The sequence below is a fragment of the Monodelphis domestica genome, chromosome 2 (assembly GCF_027887165.1).
Source record: "Monodelphis domestica isolate mMonDom1 chromosome 2, mMonDom1.pri, whole genome shotgun sequence".
Taxonomy (NCBI): domain Eukaryota; kingdom Metazoa; phylum Chordata; class Mammalia; order Didelphimorphia; family Didelphidae; genus Monodelphis; species Monodelphis domestica.
The window spans coordinates 401898197-401920261 of record NC_077228.1 but is presented as its reverse complement, the minus strand read 5'-3'; the positions used below and the strand labels follow the sequence as shown (position 1 = coordinate 401920261).

The 22065-nt window shown below is 34.5% G+C and overlaps 1 protein-coding gene and 1 long non-coding RNA gene across 2 annotated transcripts in view; one reads left to right on the top strand and one right to left on the bottom strand.

Moving 5' to 3' along the window:
• Window positions 1-22065, bottom strand: part of LAMA2 (laminin subunit alpha 2) — a 923420-nt gene that overhangs the window by 517775 nt on the left and 383580 nt on the right. The gene's annotated exons all lie outside the window — the stretch shown is intronic.
• LOC130457442 (uncharacterized) overlaps window positions 1-22065 on the top strand; it is a 29588-nt gene that overhangs the window by 1709 nt on the left and 5814 nt on the right. The window contains exon 2 of the long non-coding RNA XR_008916670.1: window positions 2371-2397. This is a non-coding gene — a long non-coding RNA (uncharacterized LOC130457442). The remainder of the gene's footprint in view (window positions 1-2370; window positions 2398-22065) is intronic.

The window sequence follows — 22065 nt, the reverse complement described above, 5'->3', positions numbered from 1 at the left end:
TACTGACTTGATGTTTCCAAAGCACAGATATGATTACATTACTTTCCTGATCAATAAAATTCAGTGGTTCCTCATTACCTCTAGTATCAAATAAAAACTCCTCTGTTTGGTATTTTAAGTCCTTTGCTGTTTGCCGTCAGTCGATCCTTTCCAGATAAATCTGGAATCCAATAAAAGACATCACTCCCTTCTACTCTGTATGGCCTAATCCTAACATAACACATTCTACTTCCCATCTTGGTGCCCTTTGGTACATGGTCCTTCATGCCTAAAATGTATGCTTTTCTTCCTCATACCTCTCAGAATCCCTTTTTTTCCTTCAGAGCATAGCTTATACTTCACCTTCTAGTGAAAGACTTATGTGATCCTTCACCCTTAAATTCCCAGAAATTTTCTGAGCATATATTTCATATATACTTAATTACATGTTGTGTAACTCAATAATATGGAAGCTTCTTGAAGGAAGGAGTTATTTCATCCTTGTCTTACATTTCCGAATATAGTAGCTGGCCCATAATTTCTTTTCTGAAAATAAATTTTATATATATATATATATATATATATAATATTTTAAGCATTAAATTTAGAACTCAAAGAAGTTTTAAGTACGTAGCAGAATATTAATTCCCCCTTATTTTGGTTATCTACTGCTACAGGGAATTTGTTAGTAGTGCAAAAATAATAATTTAGTCTTCTATGTCTACAAAATTATGTGAGGAATCTAATGTGAAATGCATAATAGCATTGCATATTATAGTCCTCAGATAAATACCACCTAATTGTAAAGATATATTTTAAAAAATCAAAAAAACAGGCATAGGGAGATAAAGGAACTACTAAGGAAGAAGATCATAGGAACCCTAAACCACTAGTTTTCATCAATGCTGAGAAATACTCAGTCTCTTACTTGCTTTGCTATTCTGGGTATGTGTTAAAAATGAATACCAACTCATGACTACAAACATGGATGAATTGGGAAGAAATGCTTCAGGGATATACTGAGTATGATTTGAAGTCTTGATTTAACATTGCTGCTGAGGGCTAGGAAACAAGAGCAGCACACAGAGCCTACTGGCATGAAGCTATCAGAACTGAGTGGATAATTTGGAATCAAAATACCATGATGACTATAAGGCTATGAAACAAGACTTCAACGGTGACAGGTCCTGAAGACAGTAAATGTAGCTACAACTACCCAAAGGACAGACTATGTGTAACTAGCATGGAAGAAAATATTGGTCACGCACTAGAATTTTCATCAGCATCTGCATGGCAATGATATAGTGTGGATGTTAATTTTATTTTTTGTTCCTAATACACTAAATTAAAAAGATTCCAGGAGATCATTTTACATATTGACTGCCAATAAACTACTTCATTCTCTGAAGAAATAGAGATCTCTGAGATTAGCTAATAAGTGTGATGACCGACAGAATTTCCACTAAACATTTTATAACAAGAAATGCTAAATGAAGGTTCATTAGAAATTAACAAGACAATATCTTGAAGCCACATGTATTTAGGATGAAAGAAAATGAACTTCATATATAATATAAGTTATATATATGTACGTATATAAATGATTTATCTATTTGTGTATGTACACACATATACATTCTGGACCTGTAATTTCATTGGCAAAGGGGCTGTAAAATTTACAATCTTAGATGAAAGGGGTATTATTAAAAAGTTAAACAACTTTCCCAGGGGCACACAATCAGGATGTCAGAGAGAGTACTTGAACCATGTTTCTTCCTGACCCTGAGGCCAGCTTTAGCCATTATTCTAGCCATTATTCTTTGCTTCTTTACTTTCTAAAATCCTGGGCTTTCAAAAATCAGACATATCTCATAAACTAAATCTATTTAATTTGTGAATAGATAGCAGTGGCCCTAGAGTCAGGAAAACTCATCTTCCTGAGTTCAAATCTAGCCTGAGACACTTACAAACCATGTAAACCTAGGCAAGTTATTTAACTCTGTTGCCTCATTTTCTATCTGTATAATGAGCTAGAGCAGGAAATGGTAAACCTTACCAGTATCTTTACCAAGAAAAGCTCAAAATGGTTCATAAAGAGTTGGACATGATTGAAAACAACTGAACAACACTGAATTCATGGAGTTTAATGTGGCCCTTGGTATGAATGCTCACCATGTATAAAACATATACTGATATGTCCCACCTCACTCTCTGATTTGGTTCATTCTCTCCAACCTGCTCTTACATTAGCAACTTCAAATTCCTAGAAATTATCTTTATATTAATGCCATGGATCATTTCTTTCCCCAAACTCTCTGAATCTCATTTAATCTAAATTTCTTCATATATTGTTATTTGTAAGTAATGATTTTTTTTTCCTATTCCTTTCAGGTATCAAAATGTTTGTGTACAAGAGGGGTAGGTGTTACATCTTTTATATTACATATGCTATATCCTGTGATAATTCATATGTTTATGTTTAGATAAAATTCACTGTTTTGTCCTTTGATTATCTAATTACTTTCCTAAAAGGAGGAAATAGCATGCATTAAAAACATTCAATGAATGCAAAGAAAATCCAATAATAGACATGTTTATTTTTATTTTTAATCATGGTGTTGAAGTTACTCTGAGGCATCTCTAACATGCAATAAGCAATATTTATGCCAGCAGATCAAATAATTGTAGTCTTCATAAATAAGATAGATTTATATTATATGCAAATAGTATTCAGAATAGGGCTAGATATTTGGAGCTTGAAAGCATCTAGGAGAGTCACTTTGTTTCACTCCATGATTTTATAGACAAGGATGGTGAGGTCCAGAGAAACTTTTGCATACAGGTCATGCTTTTCTTTAAAGTAAATTGGCCCAACAGGCTATTTGTACTGACCCAAAGCCATGTAATTTTGATCCATTCGGCGATTTAATAGAAGCAGTTGAATATCTTCTAGGGTAACACTTGGAGTGTGTCAAGTCTTGGATCCTAAGTTCCTTTCATTTCAAATCATGTACTTTTCTTATTATACAATACTGTTTCTAAATGACTGTCTCTAGTCTAACAGATACATCGCTGCATATCACTTCCATATCTGTTTATCTTTTTTACCTACTTACCCCTTTCCCTTTTCTTCATCTTTACTTTCCTATTTTCTTTTTCTGATCTTATTGTTTTCAGGTTCTTTCTTCACTGCATATGTCTTAGTCTTTACTATATTACATATGTATATTGCTTAGTCATATTTATGGCACCAAGAGTCAAAAATATTTTCAAAGAAATTGCATACCTTCCTCATAAGGAATATAACAAATGTCATCCTTTTTCCCCCTTTCCAGATGGAGAAATCAAAAACCTAAAACTGTCAGTGATTTTTAAAGATTCTATTTGGGGGTAGGGGCAGGTAAATATCATAGTAGATGAAGTGCTAGATCTGTAGTTGAGAGGACCTTGCTTGGTTCAAATCTAACCACAGATACTTCCTAGGTGTGTGACCCTAGGAAAGCCACTTATCCCCATTTGCCTAGCTTTTTTCCCCCCTATCGTGCCATATTGATTCTAAGACAGAAGGTAAGGGTTCAAAAAAGAAGAATTTATTTTTATAGAACAATTCTTGAGGCATTTGGCCCTAGTAAACAGATATTGGCCTTAAAGTATGGATGACCTGAGTTCTGATGTATAATGCTGCAACTTAATCTCTCAGTGCCATCACATAGCTAAATTGAAAAGTAGTATTGATAGAGGGATTTTTCTAAACTGGGAGTTCTCTACACTGATAAAGGCACAGATCTCCTTCCAGCTTTAGCCATACCACAATCCCAGTCCTTGTATTATAGATGAACTTGCTTTAACTTTGGAATTTAACAAAGTCTAAAAGAGCAACTTTTCCTGATAATTATTTAGGCAACTAATTAGTACTGGCAACACTTTAATCATGATTAAATTTAATTCCTCCTCCTTCAAGCTTTACCTTGACTTAACCCATGGAATACTATTTAAAAGAAGAAATAAAAGTTCCCTATACCCTGATTAGAACTTTCTGAAGTGAGGCATTAGCTTGTGTGATGTGCTACTGTGATGAAATATACTCATACTGTCCATGGAATCAGTGAGCTCTGAATTTAAACAATCAGGTTCTTTTCTTTTTAAATGGTGCACATGTTCTCATTTGGTTAATAAACCATATGATAGCTACTTAAAGGATTCAGCAAAAGAACATTTTTCCTTCTCACAGCTTTGGTATTTGATGGGAGATAGGCTGCCAAGCGATCTTCTGAGTGCAGTTAGTCCCAAGCTGTTTCTGGGATATAAAACCACCCAGCTGTTTGGCCATGTTGTTTGCAGATTTTTTTTTCTTTCCCTTTTTTTTAAGGGCTCACTTTCCTTTAAAATAAATTGCCATATTGGATAGGTTATTTTCATTGGCACAAGGCTGTGTAATTCTGATGCTATTGGGTGGTTTAGTAGACTTCCTGATTTCCTGTGGGGTGACACCTGGGGGGGTGCCTGTCTTCATGAAAGATGAAAAGTTTCAATTCCTAATTCCATTGCTGTCTTGCTGGGAGGCCCTGAGAAAGCTCTGGTGGCCCAGTATCTTTCTTCTCCACTCCCACTTACAAACATATTGGTGGGTGTGTGTTCATGCTGTCACAGGAAACTGTGTTCCAACTACACAATTCGGTCTATGTTTATCCATTTTTAAAAGATTAAAACAAATTTCACCCTTCTTTAAAAAAAATCTTTAGCACACAAATAAAGTGAAACATATGAGACCAATTCCTTCTATGCCCAAATCACTGACATGGAAAAAAGTTAGACACACACAAAAAAAGACTTTAAACTTACTCGCCTACACAATGTGGCTTTTGTTAATGTAGACAACCTAAATAAATCATGTTGCCTTCATTCTTAAAATGTGTCTTAGGAGGGGACTTTGCATATACAGAAGGCAACCTTCTGTGCCTCCATATTTCTTTGAACAAGAAAGCTGATAAATAACAGATACTATAAATAATCAGATTAAGGATGGCATGATGCTGTCCAGGCCACTATTTTCTTCCTTTGACAGGTCATTTGAAAACCATTGCTTTGCCAACTGGAAGAATGACTAGGGAGGCTTAGGAATCATTTACAAATGTATTGACATGAATCAACTAAGGCAACCAATCAGTCAACTGACTATTGTTAAGCCCTCACAGAAAAGGCTAATCATGATAAACTCAAGATAAGAAGAAAAAGCAAACACTGCTCATACCACTAGGAGTGGAAATGGTCACTGGTATTAATAGGGAAACTGATCAGTCATTGTCTTTATTCATCAATTCAAGTTGTGGAATGTATACCTTGCTCATTTGAGCAGTTTTCTAACAAGATATTGGACAATCTAGCTGTTTATAGGAAACTAATTTGGTTGAGGTAATATAATATCTTGGAGTTGAAATTGTTGTTGTTGTTGTTTTTAACCCTTACCTTCCATCTTAGAATCAATACTCCCAAGGCTGAAAAGCAGTAAGGCCTAGGCAATGGGGGTTAAGTGACTTGCCCAGGGTCACAAAGGTAGGAAGTGGTGACAAACATGGAAATTTGAAATAGAAAATCGCATCATTTAAAGTCCAAGAATTCAAAGGTTCTATGATTGCAATTATGTAGATAAACATTAAGATAAATTATTAAAACAATACTTTCCTTTATATGTATATTTATTAGATATTTATATCTAAATATTAGATTGGATATTTAGATTTAATTTAGCTAGATAAGTGTATCTATTAAGTTTGTATGTAAAATTCCTCCAAATCTAATCAATTCAATCAATCATTAAAAAAAGTCAATTTAGTGAAAAATGTTGAACAAGGAGTAGGTATTATAGGTCATTGTGTGGACAAAATAAAGAGTCACAAACCATTATTAAATGAAATGAAATTCCAAAAATACTATTTTGTCCCAAATAATAACCTGCTAGAACAATACTAATTAAAGAAAGGTTAACTCATTATTTAATCATAAATGATATTAGCTTTCATGAACATCATTCCATCTTCTATAAGCAGCATATGATTTAAAATAGATGGTTTTAGCTGAAAGATGCATATTTGGTAAAATTACCTTCAGTAAATATTGCTTTTATATTGCATGTAAGCACCATGCTTATATAGCAAAACATACAAAGGTGAAGGAGAACTCATTCTAAAAGACCTCATTTTTTGTTTCTGTAAAATACAATATAAGATTCTCAGATGAGAGTTGTGAGAGGGAGAGACATGGCAGCTTTAAGGAAGAATAACAAGATTTGGAATAGCCACTGTGGAGAATGAGGTAGAAGTAAGGGTAGCAGATGGAAGGAGTGATCCAAGACTGAGGCTTGGTAGAGCACAATTGGCAATATGGCAAGGGGTTATGGATTCAAGTGGATAGGAAAGTAGAGAGTTGAATTAGTGTACCAAAGCATCAGGATGGGGAGAAGAGGAGAGTGGTTAGTGCAGGGGAGATGGACTGGGAGAGAATTAATAGATGAAGGCATTGAGAGTCACAGTGTTGATTAAGAGTAGGATTTGGTAAGGGAAGGCAAAGGGAGATAGAAAGTCAATACGTTATAATTAGAAAAAGGCATTTAAAGTTTTTTGAACATGGAGGTGTATTTATAGGTGATGGCAAGATCAAGAGTATGACTGCTTGTGGCTGGGATGAGATGGAAACTGAATAGGTGGAGAAACTGAGTGGATAGGATGGTTGAGGGAGAGGAAATAAGTACATCCAAATCCCCAGGTGTGAGGACAGAAGTTGTTGAAGAAAGAAAAATCATGAATCAGGTACAGAACTCATTGAAAAAGGAAGGAGAGTGCCCTAGAGATTTTCAGAAAACAGCTACCAAGATTTAGATTGGGTGATAGATATGAACTGCATGAATCTCAATGGAAGAGAAATTACTGAGTGACTAAGGTAGGTGGAGAATCTGGAAACAAGAATATGGAGAAAGAAGCATTATAACTTCCCAGCCTCAATCAATGAGATGAGGGAAAGGAGTGAAGGTACAGACAGAACTAGATAGGGTGGCATAGTTAGTCAGCTATATCAGGAGAGAGTCAGGTTTCAGTAATAGGTAGAAAATCATAGGAGTAGGAGAGAGAAAGATTTAAGAAGAATTGAAGTTTGATGAAAAAAAGAATGATTAGGATGAAAGGGATAGGTGGTGCTTAATTGGAACTTTGAGATGGGAAGGTTGAAGGGGATGAGAATGAGGAAACCAGTATAAAGAGATGTGGAATGGGGTTTGGATAATGTTCTAATCTGGAACTGAACAAAGGCTGAAAAATCACTTTAGTTTTCAGGAAAATTACTACTGATACTTGAAATGTTTTTGATATCTCTTCAGTGAAAGGGATAAAAGAAAGAAAATTAGGACTTAGTAGGTACATACTATGTATCAGGGACCATCATAAGCATGTTAACAAATATTTTCTCATTTTATCCTCACAATAATCCTGGGAGGAATGCACTATTATTTCTTTTTACGGTTAAAGAAAATAAGGAAGACAGATTGTGACTTGTCCAGGGCCATCCTAAAGAGGATATATAGGAGGATGAGGTCAGCAGAAATTTTCTCCTATCCTCCAATGAAATATACCAAATCACTCAACAAGGATTTATTAAATACCTAGGCTAGATTCCTGGGGGAACAACCTTGGCTGCTAAGCTGCTTATTTTCTTTTGTGATGTCACAGTGTTGATAGCTTTCTTAGGATAAAACATGCTGTATAAACCATGACTTTGTGACTTTGTAGATTTTTGTATACTAATCACTCATAATATAATGATTAAGATAATGGCACTTCCTAAGAAAAAGTAATTATTTTAAAATACTCTTTAATTAATCTAATTAGATCTGGGATTATTCAAATACCTGTGTAACAGAATGATGGGGGTATTTCTCAAACTCAAATGGGATGCCTCACCTCTTAATTTTAGACATCAACAGAACTATTTTCAATTTCCCCAAATGAGGGTGTATGTATACACGGATTTCTCCTCTCAGATGGCAAAATGTTCCACCCAAATAGAGTTGGAAATGCTTTTTTTTTTTTTCAGGACAGAATGTAGTAAATTAGATCAGAGTTTGGAAAGTCTTTAATAAACATCTAACTATCTGAGTAAATTAGAAGTTTACTAAGCCTCGCAGCAGCTACCAATTCCACATGTGGCTAATGAGTACTGAGCTGCTTGAAATGCAATGCTTTAATCCTCCAGGAAAATGTCAAGGGCTGTGCGTGTCAAACCCTTCCTTCTCCCACCAAAGAATACAGGGAAATGTCAGCTTAATGAACTGTTTAGCAAATACTATTGTGCCACTGACAACTATACCCCACAGCTTAGTCTTAATAGGACTTCCACTCTCCAGTATGATAGTGTCTGCTTTTGTCACCCTCCTGCTTCCAATTGCCCCTCAAACTAAAATTGCTTGCCTCTATCTTCAACAGAATTGTACTTCTTGCATTTGTCATTTTAGAGATGGGGAATCATTTATGTCAAAGGCATTGCCTTTTATAAGATATTTAAACACATTCTTCACTGTCATAGCAATGGTTATTAATAAATCGTAGTATAATAAGAAATTCAGTTCTCTTCAAAGCATATTTGTCATCCTAAGTTTTATTTTTTTTTTCATTTTTCTTTGCTCCTGGTGGAACTAGTGAAAATATTAGGTTGCAAAGGTTTATGTAATTTCCATGCCTATCAGTGTCCCCAAAGGCTAACCAGAGTCAGAAACTAGTGGCATCAGGCATTTGCAATCTAATTTAAAGTACTCAGCTTTTTTCATATTATCTCAGAATGTGTCTGCAAATACTGAATATCTTTGTGCCAATAGAGAGACTCACAGAATGACCCTTTTCACTCCCAAAATCACTACTAGATGCAAAGTTTCCCAGAAAAAAAATAGCCAAATGGAAGTTTGGATTCTCCGCCTAAAAGATATTCTGTTTGCTTGAAATCCCCAAGTTTCTAAGGCTTCCTTTTTTTTTTTTTATAAAACTGCTGAGGGTCTACATGTCCTGCAAAACCTGTAATAACAGTGCATCAAGGCATCTGCCTTGTTCCAGGAAAGAATGACAGTTTTATTTGAAACTTTTGCCCATATGAATGTTTAGTGATCCATCTTACCTAAAAAGAAAGAGAGCACATTACCATTCTGACTGCTCTTGAGTTTATAGTTTACTAGGCACAATGACTAAAACTTGTTTCCTTAATTATTACAATTAAAATTACCAAAAATGACTGGTGGGGGGAGACCTAGGCAATATTTGACATCTCTATGCCTTAGTTCTTATTACCAATTTATGTAAAGTAGCATTTCTTAAATAAGAGCAAAATGTTTCTGGAAGATTAAAACAGATTTTTGCATTTCTCACCTATGCTTCTCTTCTACTAAGAATATATAACATTTTTATGGCTGGAGGAAAAAAAGTTTCAAAATAGGCTTTGAAAATCTCTCTTTTCATGCCCTTTTAAAATTTCATCAAACCTGGATTTTGTTTTTTCCTGACTTTGTGAATGATCACTGTGTTCCACAGATGGAACTCCTCAGAAGTTCATAGCTAGGGAACAGCATAAGAAGATGCAAACTGAGCAGGCAATGTTAGGTAAAGTCCTAGGAAAATACTAATTGACTTAACTTTTAAACAGTTCTGGACAGGTGGGTATGGAACATGAAATCAAAGAACAAAGCAATTATCAAGGTCTTCTTAAGTAATTCTAATTGTCCAAGTTCTGTGCAATGCACTGAAAATAACAAGTTCAAAAATGAAATAGTCCATGTACTCAAGGACTAAGGAATCTTAGAGCTGGATGGAACATTGGGGACCAAATAGTTTGACATCCAATCAGGAATCATTTTTATAGTAGCTGTGAGAGACTATCACCTAACCACTGAGCAAGCAATCAGCAAACCTTTATTAAGTGCCTATTATGTGCCAGACATTATATTTATTGATGACTCAATTAACTTCTAATAATGTGAATAAAAATTTAATTAGCTCTTTGCAGAGTTAAATCACATGGTTGGTTTATATTATGTTTGTGGTACATTGATCTAAACAATTCAATATTATTACCTGCCTAATATATACCAGGTCATGTGGCATAATGGATAAAGAGCCAGCCGTATCAAAAAGACTCATGTTCATTTCCTTCCTCTGAACCACCCTGGCTATGTGACATTGGATAAGTCACTTAAATTCTCAGTGTTTCAGGTAACTAATACTAAATACCAGGCCAGCAATTGAGGGAGGAAATGACTCCCTGAGAAATCCTTGGCTTATAAAAATCTTTGGAGCAATTGATATCAATAACAGAGGATTTGGGGTAGAGATCATTGTGCTAGATGCAAGGTAAAAGTCAATCAAGATTATCAGATCTTTTTCACATGAGCTGCTCTTTGACTTGTGCCACAGAGTTTGAAATTTTAAATGTACTTTGTGCATATTTTCCCTTCAGTAATGCAATAGATCTTTGTCTATCAGTGTAGATATTCTCTTTACTGGTATAGACCATAGCATATTCATGCTTCTCATATCATGTAACTTTTGTTTGTGTCCCTCTGTCAATCTTCCATAAAGAAATGACCCAACTTGTTTAAGGCATCTTCTCATTCTTTTTATATTATGGGAACATCAGCAGAACATTTAGGATTCTCCCTCTGTTAATCTTTACTTTTATGACCAGCATGCTCACATCCATGCCAGCTTCAGCCAACTTATACCTAAAGAGTTGTTTGTTTTGTTTTGTTTTTCCCCGTTGCCCTTTAGGGCATCTTGAGATGTGAATTATCATTTCCTAGCTGGTTGAGTTGAAAGGGTGGTGAGCTCCTCTACCTAGTGCTAAGTATGGTGTTCAAGCTTTTGTTGATTTAATTCAAAAGTAGACAAAGGAGAGTTAATCCTATCTTCAAAATCTAGTGAGGGACTAAGTAGGGGTACTTATGTTACTGTTAACCAAATGTTAACTCAAAATAGACAAAAGGAATAAAGGATTTATTTCACAAGTGTAAACTCAGAATAGACAAAGAGAACAAAGAATTTCCTTTTCACAATCCCTCCTGTAATTCTTTGGGAGAATAGTCTCCTCAATGAATCATTTCATATAATCAGAAACTAAAATAGTTGGAGATAAGAGGCAAATGAAAGAGAAAGAGGGAGCCAACTAATGTTTGCTAGGCCCATTAACAATATGCCAATTAGGGGGCATTCCCCTTTGATATAAGAGTTTACATTCAGAATAAATGTGATCAACCTCCCATAGTTCAATCCATTATGTTCCATGATTCATTCTGGGTCTTCTGATGCTATGGTTTCTTCAAGCATCTTCATGGTGCCTCCTTTAAATGATTAATCTTCTATATTCAAAGAGTTATCAAGCTTTTTTTCCAAAAATTTTTGGATTTTTTGACAATTATACAATCTATAATTCTGATTCTTCTGGAAATTTGGTGTTCCATGATTCACAGTCATAAAATAGCATAAGGAATCTATTATTATTTTAAAATAAAAAAGATGGACCTCTATGGCACTCAAAATATTGGGATCATAGAAAAGATTGCAGTTTCGCCAAATATGATCCACCCATCCTATTTTTTCAATTCTGGGCCTACATTACTGTACATATTCATTTTCTGCAATATATTGGAATAAATGGAATAAATCAAGTGATTCTCTGACTAATCTAGGTAATATACATTTTTAATCACCATTGGTTTTCTAAAGCAGATGGCCATTTTTTGAGGCTCAGGGTCTGACTGAAGATGCCTATATGATTCTGGGGCTCAGTGAGATGAGTACAAATAACTTTTACAAGTGGAAATATACATAGAAATTCTCTGTTGACATTCTGTTCCCTTTCCTTGGACTTGGTGCAAGAAAACATCCATAACACTAGTAGATGCCTTTCTGCCAATTATATTATTATAACATTATCTTATGGTTCTAGCTTGTGAGAATCCTTTTAAAATCTTGGTCCCTTTGTCTAGAATATTATTACTGAATTTGTCTCATGAAAAAATTTAAGTGTTTTCTATTTCTTTATCCAAGTCATCATTAAATTACATTGAATAAAATAAGACCACATATAGTCACATGATTGTCTACAACAAAAACATTGCTGCTTGACACCAACCACTTAATCAATAATCTTTGAATGATTTTTAGGCACGTATGGCTCCTTATATTTGTAATATCATCAGTCTCTAATTTTTTTCATTTTATCAACAAGGATGGAGACTTTGCCAGGTACTTGATGACATCAAGATAGCCTATGTCTGCAATATTGCCTTTATATACAAACAATTATAAGATATTTCACTCTAAGAAGTCTAGGCTGCTCATAGTCACTCTGAGGCTAGAAGATTTCAGATCCACACTAGGATCAGAAGGCACATCCACTAGTGTGCTTCAGAAAGTCATGGGTTTCTAAAGCTTCTCTGCCAAAGATAACTCAAAATCAAGTCAAATGTATCAGAATTAATCCAAATCAGGTTAGGCTAATCTAATGATAAGTGGCACACCTGTCAAAGTAGGAATTAGAACAAAGATTGCCCAGGCAAATGGTAAAATAAGTATCTACTTTTATAATTTTTTTCAATTACAAGTAGAAATAATTTTTGTAATTTTTTCTGATATTTTGCAATTCAGATTCTCTCCCTACCTTCCTTTACCCTTCTCTGAGGTAATAAAGAGTCTAAAAAAGGTTATATCTATGCTTTGATGCAGTACATATTTCTATATTTTCCATGTCATGACTGAAGACACAATATCACATATACAATAATAAAATCATGAAGGAAATAAAGTGAAGTATGGTGTGCTTTGATCTGTAAAAAGATTCAAATGGTTCCTTCTTTAGCTTTTTAACATGTTGATAATCTCATTGAACAGATCACCATAGAATCACAGAATCAGAATTCAAGAGTTGGGAGAATAATCATTTACCATATAGTCCAGAATTTTTAAACTTGTTTTTGTTTTATGGACGTCTCTGGTAGAGAGATAAAAGCTTCTGACTGTTCAAAATAGTGTATGTGTGTGATAATGGGAGAAAATGTTGAATTTCAATTAGAGGTTAGTGGAAATTGAGGCATTATTTTTCCCCATCAGAAGCTCATGGACTTACTGAAACCTATACATGTGCTCCTTGGGTGTCTGTAGTCTTCAGATTAAGACTATTTGATATAATCCAATGCATATATGAAAGGAATCACCATTATAACACACCAAAAAAATGATAGTCCAGATTTAGCCTAAAGATCATCTAGGAGGCATTTACTTACATTTAGGCATCTGGGAGGCCCTTCAGCAGCTAAAATTTAGGGTTAGGTTTAGCTGTTTCCTTAACATCAAAGGATCAAAGGACCATGGGATTAGGGCTGTAAGGAACCTTAAAGGTCATCTAGTCTGAAACCTGTGGCACAAAGATCAACACTTGGGCCAAATTCAGACATTTTAGAGGATAACTTTAAATGGAAGTTTAATTTTATAGGAAGCAGTAAAGAATCTTCAGTACAAATGGATATACATATTAATGGCAATCCTCAAATAAATCTGAAAAGAGCTAAAATAGTCTTCCAAAATGGAAAAGAATCAATACTGTAAGTAATGTCTGAGAACAAGGAAAAGTGGGAGCACCATGACCTAAAAATGTGAAATGGAACAATCAGAATACTTGAAAGGCATTTAATAAGAAAATGAAGGAAAAGTTAAGCAACATTTTTCTGTGTTGTTTTCAGTCTCATTTATGGAAAGACTTGGATAAAATTAAAGTAGAAAACTGGAGCAAGAGGTCTTTTCTGAATGCCAAATCCTGTGTCACTGGAGTTGGAACAAAACCTAGACACATTCTTCAGGGGAAACAAACAATACACAAACACACAGATGGGAAAATTCTAAATGGAAGCATGCGGGCTTCCTTAAAAAAGAAATTGTTTGCAGATTTTAATAAGACATAGATGAGAAAATGTGTAGTTAAATATAGATGATTTTGAAGGCTCTCCCATTTAGATGGGAAATGATATTTCAGGAAGCATTTGGCAAGCTTAACTGGGATATAGTTCTGAAAGATTCAAACTCAGACCTCCAAGTGCCACTGGTTTAATTTAATTTAGTGAGAGGCATATGAGTGGCACAATACTTAGAGTGCAGGGCTAGAAGTTAGAAAGTCCTGAGTTCAAATCAACCCTCAGGCACTTACTAACTGTGTGGCCTTGGGCAAGTCAATTGAAATCTATGCTTCAGTTACCTCATCTATAAAATGGGAATAATAATAGCATCATCTCACAAGGTTGTTGTGAATATAAAATGAGATATTGTAAAGCGATTTGCAGACCTTAAAGTGCTATGTAAATGTTAGTTAACTTTATATAGCTAACCAAATCACAATTATTGAAGGACATATTTTCTCACAAAATAAGAGGCACAAATATTTTTGTTCTAACCTTGTGGTATATTTTCTGTGTTACTGGTAATATATTCTTCCTAACCTATGGTTTCTCATCTAACTACATCTCATTTTGGTATCACTCCACTCACATAGCTTATCAATTTCATTTCCCTTGTCATCCTCTTAGTTTTCTCCTCTTTTTAAATCTTTTTTTCCTGTGTCCCATTCCCTTATTGTTCCTTCTTCAGTTTTATACTATAATGCTGCATATTTTCTTTTGATTTTATCTAGAGAAATGACATCTGAAGATATTAAGATTTCATTTTTAAAATCTATCTTATAAATGCTACTAATGCCCTTCTAGACCTCTTCTTTACAATGAAAAGCACAAAGTGAAGATGTCCTTCTAAGATGTTTATTTTTTAGTTATAAGGGACTTAAAATTTTTTTTTTACTAGGGACCTACATTAGGACAGGTAGGTAGTACAGTGAATAGAGTACTAGGCCTGGAGTCAAGAGGATCACAGTTCAAATCTTCCCTCATACATTAACTAGGGTACCCTGGCAAGTGACTCATCAGTTATCTTTATCTCAGTTCATCTGTAAAATGAGCTGGAAAAGGAATTGGCAAATCATTCCAGCACCTGTGCCAAGAAAACATCAAATGGGGTCATGAATAGTCAGATATAACTGACAAAACAACAACCACATTCAAACTTTTACCATTAATATATGTGCCTTAGTATGCCTTCACATGCCATTTTTATGAGTATCTGTTTACTAGATAGAATTCATCATGACCCTCCTGAAATACTTATAGGATCTCCCTCCCTGGGCAGCCCTGTTGATGAATAATTGGATAAATTCACACCAATAGTAGGTTTCAATATTTTGGCAATCAAAAAGAATTTTTTCGCAAGATATTGTGCTAAGCAATAAGGACAAAAAGTAGAGCTTTGAAAAAAAAAGACACAACGTCCCTGCCGTCAAGGAGCTTATATTCTAAAGGGGAGATATCATGCAATTAACTAAGTACACTAAAGAGATATCCAGAGTGGTTGCTGTTCAGTCTTTTTCAGTCATGTCTGACTCTGCCTGATCTCATTTGGTGTTTTCTTCAAGATACTGGAATGGTTTGCCATTTCCTTCTCCATCATTTTATAGATAAGCCCAGGGAAACATAGCTAGTGTCTGAGGCCAGATTTAAACTCAGGTAGATAAGGCTTCCTGACTTCAGGCCCATTGTTCTGTCCACCAAGTCATCTAGCTGCCCCATATCCAGAGTAGATGGAAGGTAATTTCAGATTATGGGGCACTAGCAGCTGAAGGGCTTGGGAAAGGTCTCTTGAAGAAAAGACTTGAGTTGAGACTTGAAGGAAGCCTAGGAAAATACATGGAAGTGGAGGAGAAAGAATATGCTAGAAATGGGGGATAGTGCAAAGATGAGTAGATGGGAAATGGAGTACTGGGATTTCTCTCAGTAGAGCAAGTTCTTAAATTGAGATGAGGTTATATATTAGCAAAAGGCTGTTAAAATATGAAATAGTCTTTCACTTTCCCCATAATGTGCTCTTGTACACCCTCCACTCTAATGATTAAGTAATTAGTACTTTCCCAGCCCCGTCTCTCACTTCATTCTGGGATGCTAAATGGTAATAAGTTGCTGACACTTGCTGACACAATGGTCAAATAGTCTATGGCTAAGATGTCAATAATGGTCACTCCTTTCTTGGGTTTGTAGAGAACCACAAGTTCTGACATCACTGTACGTAAGGAAGAAGTTTGTGGCCAGGAGAAATTGGAATGTAAGAAATAGAGAGAAAGAGACAGAAGCCTCTTTGTGGATTATTGTGTTTGGTTGGAAATATGACTTAAAATTTATCATTTCCATTTCAAAAGCAGCCTCCTGGCCAACTATTGTTTAAATATAATGCTGTGCTGATAGAAACATGTCACTTAATACATTTCAAATCACAGTGAAGATGTATGTGGTTGAAACGTGCTGAAATTGAGATGATCTAATTGTGAATTTTCTCTTTTTACCTGTGTTAAAGGATTAAAATGCAGCATACATGGGTACTGGCCTACATTTAAATTCTAGCTATTATTCTTCAAGGACACTGATGACAATTTAATTATTTGAATCACGAGATGTTTTGTACCATGTGTGTTGTGCACATCTGTGCAGAAACCGACCGATTACTGTTCCTTCAAAGCTACAGAGAACACAAACAGAATCACTCCTCCCACACAAACAGAAGATGAGGTTTCCAATAGCATCTCTAAGTACACTGTGTTCCTGTTCTTTTGCTGGACTCAGACTAATGGGAGATCACAGGAAGCCTGTTGGGATGTGCCCTTGGAGAAAAGTAGACAGCACCAAGAACGTTGTTAAAACATTGGGAAAGGGCTGACATTCAGGCGTGTCACTTCCTTCAGAGAACTTCAGGCCAGCTAATGTTTTAAAACAAATTTAGTAATCAGGAGAAGACAAAGAGAGGATGAATGAACAGACAAATGAACAGATTAATAGACATCTGGCCAGACGTCATTTATGACTTTTAGAATAATTGCACAATCTTGAACTTTGTCTCTGTATCTTTTTTCTCTTTCCTCTTAGAAAATGTGGTGAGGAGAGGCGAATGTTGCATAATGTGTAATCAATCATTCAGGTGCCAATCTAGAATAATTTTGTTATACATTTCTAGCCAAGTTCACAACAACCAGGTTTGTTTTCAATTATTTGTAATATATGTCCAAAGGAGAATTTAAAATAGACTAATCACTGCATCTTTTCTAGTAATGACATAACTGCAACTAGTGTTCCTTAGCAAAAGAAAAGGAAGCTAAATTAGAAAAATTGCTATAATGTTGCTACTATTCTCAGGAGTCTTTTCATTTGAAGGAGGCATTGAAAGAATAGATAAGACTATCTTCCTTAGGCCAATGTTCCTTCTCTTAAAATTTTCTTTAATTTGACAAATTCTATTTACTGAATACCTACTATGGGCAAAGTTTAAGACTCAGGGTTGGCCAGTAAGTTGATAAAAATATTGAGTTAGACATTGTCCTGCCCTTATGGAACATATAATTTAATAGGGGAGAAAAAGCTCTTTGAATGATCCTAAATTTCTACCAGAAGCAAATGTGAGACCTTTGAGACCTGAAACACAAATGTCTCTCGGAAATGAAAATGAATTTCACACAGAATTCAATGGAGAAATATACTGTGAATGAGAACAGGTTGTCACACACAAAAATGCTGAATTGTAAAGATGAATGGGAGGAAAGGAAGTGTTCAGGAAATGTGTTATTGAAAAGAAAAATGAGCTCATCCTTTGGTGAAGATGTGAGATCAAAGACAGCCTAAGTACTTGGAGAGAAATCAGAGGAAAGACTCTAGTGGGTTATGTTAATTCCTTCTGGTTAATTTAAGGGAGGGTATGGATAAGCCAAAGTGGTTTGGATTTGCATCTCTAAAGAAAACATCTAGATTGACAATTTAATCTTTGACTATGTGAGTTGTGGTGGGGTATGGAGAAGAGAAGAGAAGAAATAGAAAATAATTAGCTCTAATCCAAAATATAATATGAAAGGGGTGGGGGGAGTGCTATTAATATAGAAGAAGGAAAGGCCATTGTCAATTGGAAAGGGTTAGGGAAGAGTTTAACAATTCTAGGTGCATAGAAGTATCTTAAAATAAGGTGATACTAAAACGGTAGATTGGAGTAAAATTTGATAAAGCATTGAATAGCAGATGAAAAAAATTGGACTTAAGTTGGCAAGAATATAAAAATATCTAATAACCCATTGAATGGGGGAGATCTTGGGTTTTTTAAGAGAGTATCAAAAGAGCTGGAGTGCTGGCAAAAAGAGTGTTGGACCTGGAGTCAGGAGAATCTCAGTTCAAATCCAGCGATAGGCATTTAATCTCTGGGTGACTCCATGCAAATCACTTAACCTATTTACCTTAGTTTCCTCATTTGAAAAATGGGAGTAATAACACCACCTACAGTCTAGGATTATTGTGAGGACAAAATGAGAAATTATTCATAAATAACATTGGAAATCTTAAAGTGGTAGGTAACTTCTGGGTATTTTTATTATTTTTAACAAATATTATTTCATGAGGCATTTGTTTTTCACATTTTAGTGTTTGTGATAAGTACATGTAAAAGGACCACCATGAAAAGAGTGAAAGCTTTTGCCTCAAAGTCTGTTTAAAACAATGAAGAAAAGAAATTTTAGAAACAATATGATTTTTTTTTCAAATTAAATTAACTTAGACTTCAAAACCTCAGAATATCAATATAAAGGTTGTCCTGGGGAAGATGGAGAAAATTTTGCTGATAAGCATGATTCATAAGTCAGAAGAAAGAAAAGTTAAAGGATTAAAGTTCACAGAACTTGAAAACATTCTATCATGAATACTTTATTTTCCTCTTAAAAGAGAGTTGAAAGGGGGTAAACATGTTGAACACAAAACATAAGAAAACATGGAAGTGATTTTATTTTAACAGAAAAAGATTGGTTTCTTTTGTAGGACTCATTTCTGGATCACTTGCATCCATACAGTCTACTGACATGTTAGAGCAAAGGATATTAGAAAAAGTCCCCTAACTCTTGAGGAGCTAGAAAAAATAATCTTTCACCTTAAAAAAACTCATAGATGTGCTTCTTTTCCTCTAGAGAAGACATTAGAAATGGAACTATTGTACTTCTGAAACATGAACTGCCCTTTAGCATGTACCCAGATCTCATTCTGACAATTCTGTGGTGAGGTAAAAATAGTAAAAAGCCAACTAGACCCAAAAATTCTATGGCCATATGTAGAGAAACTGCCCATTTTTCGCTTCTGGAAAGTCTGATTTGAAATCCCTTTGTCCTTATGATTATTTTTCAATTTCTGCCCTTAATCCTTTCTTTCTCACTCCTTATCTCTCAGAAAACTTTTCATAACTTTCTAATTCTCCAATAAATTCAAAATATCACAGCTTATGTCATTCTCTCTCTCTCTCTCTCTCTATATATATATATATATATATATATGTATGTATATATATATATATATATATGGCCCTCCTCTCTTTATATCATTTCACTGATGCCCCAAATCCTTAAAAAATCAACTTGCCTTTCATTGCAAATCCAATTTCTACATTTTTGCTTAAATCACTAGTCTTATAAAACTGAAAGTTAAAAGTGATAATATATTAGAAAGAAAAAGCAGCTTTTACCATTTTTATTCCCATCCCTCTGGACAGTCCTTCACTATTTCAAGTTCCTAGCCTGAATCCAGATCATCTAGAAGGGAAAGGGAAGAACACCTAAATCCATCTCAGCTGCCAGTAATTGGAAATATCAGAGAATGCAGAAGTGCTTTGGCAGAAAGAGATAATCTACTTGAAAACTTCTCTCAAATGTTATGAAATCCTTTTTCACAAGTTAAAAACATTTTGTAGTCCATTCAGGAATAAAAAAGGAAAATCATCCCACACTAATCACTGTAGCAGGAATTGTACAGGATCAATGTCATGGAAGCACAAAGCTATAAAAGAAAAACATCATAAGAAAAATGATTGCTCCTGCAAGATCATTTTGCCCTCTGCTATTTTGGGTCATTGGTATAATTAAGGAATGTTCAAGAAGATTTCAACACATTATCATAAGTGGTTTAATAAAAAAAAAATGTCCCTCTATTACTTAAGCAGCATGGATAAATCCATACCAAACTTTAGTGTTGTGACTTGTCAACTAAATGTGCTTCTATTTAACTTGAAGCAATATGATTCCAATTATTTCTGGGTGATAGATGCAAAAACCTCTTCAGCTAATGGAGGTTTGGTTATATATACATGCTGTTAAACATCTGGTTGAAAAATTGAGGTTCTCATTTGGCTATTTCATTTCCCTGAACCAATTTTAGAAAGATTTGAAATGGTGAAAATGTTTCTGTTTTCCATTTGAGGTTTGGCATTTTATTGTAATTTCTTAGATCTCCAATTACGGAGAAATCCCCTTTATTTGAAGGAATAATGAACTCCCTTTAACCATGGAGGTCAGCACTTTCTTTCTTCAAGGGTAGCCTTGAAGCATGGAGACTTTAAGTAATGTTCCCAGGGTGGTATAGCAAGTATGCGTTGGAGGCAAGACTTAAATTGAGATCTATTCACTATGCCATGTTATCTTTCTTTTCTTAAGGAAAAGTGGATTACATTATACTGTTCTGTGATTTGAAGGAAGTTGTCCAAGCTTTATATTTTTCTCTTGATTGGCACACTCTACCACAAAGAAGTCTTATAAACTCTCCCAAAGAAAAATTTGTGACCACATGAGAGCTATTTCACAATATGTACCAAAGGGAAAGAAAAAATGAAACTCCATTCTAAATAGCAAAAGATAAGTACTAATTTTTGGAAACTGAAAGAGTAACAAATCATTAGAATAGCAGTCATTAGAGGAAAACATTTTTTCCACATGATAGAATAATAGACTTGTATCAATTAAAGGAAACTCAAAATCATCTAGTACACTTATTTATTTTATATACGAGGAAGATGAAGCCTGAAAATATGTTCTTATATTACTATTTAGCAAGATATTTAGCTCTTCACTCCTGATTCAATACAATTTCTCTCTCACACATTGCTTCTCAAGGAAGGCAGCATCCCACCCATTGGGATAAAAATACTTTCTTCTCTCCTGCATATTATTATTTTAAATGGGACAAGTATCTACTAAATAGGTTTTATCCTAAAACTAAATTTTGAAGAAAAGCTCCAATAATCTTTCATCTGTAACTACTGAATTACATTCCTCTTGACGTATTAATTCTTTTGCCTCTTTTTGTAGCTTTCTTATGCTATTTTCATTCTTGTAGTCATTAAACAAGTTCATTATTTAACTCCTCTCTAATGTGAATTTTAAAAATTTTGAGAAGTGTCCATAATTGGGAGTTATGTAAATTGGCTCCCTTGGGAAAGATAAGACTTCCCTTCCTAAAACTATCTAATACTAATTTAATCTTGATATATGAGCATCAAATTTTAGTGAAACTAGGTCAATATACCTGGTTACTACAATCTGATTTATTAGTGCTGAAAAAGGAGATAATAATTTAGACCCATTTTATCTTCTTGTAATCAAAGAAAACGTCAGTTTTTTAGAGAGCAGCACTTTGAGTATCTTGCTGATATATATATGTGTGTGTGTGTGTGTGTGTGTGTGTGTGTGTGTGTATTATGAAGATATATGTAATCTCAAACACACAGTTAGTACATTGATACTGCCTCAAACTGAACTCATCATTTGCCAGTTCCCACAATGCTTCCACTCAAAATAAGCTCCTAGCTTTATTTGTTAATAAATTACCACTAGCTTTTTTGATATTATCTTTGATTTTCAGAATTCCTATTTTTGGCCATTACTTGGGACTGTTAATCTATTGTTTTTCTACTTTTCCTTAGTTACATGTCTAATTCATTGATCTGTTCTTTTTCATTTCAGTTGATGAAAGTATTAGATATATAAATGTTCTCTTAAGGAATGTTTTGTCTGCATACAGAAAGTTTGGCTGTGTAATAGTGATTTGTATCAGGAATATCATCTTACTGTTGAAAATATTTTATTGAAATTTTCTATTATTTCTAGAATTTGTTCAGTGATTCTTGA